Below are 915 nucleotides of genomic sequence, written 5' to 3'. Positions count from 1 at the left end.
ACATTGACAAACTTCCTTATACTAGAGCAAACAAGTTAAACTTGCCAACATTACCACTGAAATTCTTGTAAGGAAATCTTTGGAATGTTGGGTAGTTCAGCCCAATTTGCTTTGTTTTGTTTTGTTTTTTGGCAGAACTGGGGATTGAACTGAGACCCTTATTCTTGACAGGGAAGCACTTATTCTACTGAGCCATCTCTCCAGGCCCCCAAAAGCATGGAACGTCTCACGAATTTGCGTGTCATCCTTGCGCAGGGGCCATGCCAATCTTCTCTGCATCATTCCAATTTTAGTATATGTGCTGCTGAAGCGAGCATTCAGCTCAATTCAACACACTGATTTTCTAAAATTTGAACTTTCACTTACAAACTTAAATCTTATTTTTGATTAAAAAAAAAAAAAAGATACCTAGAGGCCGGGGAGATGGCTCAGTAGAATAAGCACTTCCCTGGCAAGCTCAAGGGTCTGAGTTCAATCCCTGGTTCTGCCAAATAAATAAATAAATAAAATCTATCTTATTCCTTGAAGTAGAATGATCACTCAGTTCATTTTCAAGACCCTTTCAGGCAATTATATCCCTCTATTTCACCGTAATTTGTCTATCAGCCATTCTCTCAAGTCAAATTGATGTTCTATGAAAAACGGATGCAGGTAGTTTGGCTCGTGATCCAACACGCACGTTACTATCTCTGAGATAGTCACTTGCTTTTTTACTCTCTGAATATTACAATTGTACTGAACAGCCTTTGTGATTAATTATTTGTTCTTTCACATGCTCAAAAAAGGACAGTAATGCTTTCATAGTTAAGAAAATAATGTTCACATAAAACTATTTTAGCCACGGATTTCTTGGTCTCACAACCCTGAGGAATGGAGTCTTGAGCCAAAGGATTGGAGGGTTTTATTTGAAATAAG

General features: G+C 37.8%; 1 non-coding gene across 1 annotated transcript; it reads right to left on the bottom strand.

Moving 5' to 3' along the window:
- Nucleotides 1-210: 210 nt before the first annotated feature.
- On the bottom strand, nucleotides 211-317 carry LOC111812810. The gene has a single exon (XR_002818205.1). It is a non-coding gene; the product is annotated as a U6 spliceosomal RNA (small nuclear RNA).
- Between the last annotated feature and the right edge of the window lie 598 nt (nucleotides 318-915).

This window comes from Octodon degus, unplaced genomic scaffold (assembly GCF_000260255.1).
Source record: "Octodon degus isolate 3935 unplaced genomic scaffold, OctDeg1.0 scaffold00143, whole genome shotgun sequence".
NCBI lineage: Eukaryota > Metazoa > Chordata > Mammalia > Rodentia > Octodontidae > Octodon > Octodon degus.
This window is presented reverse-complemented; position numbering and strand designations above follow the sequence as displayed.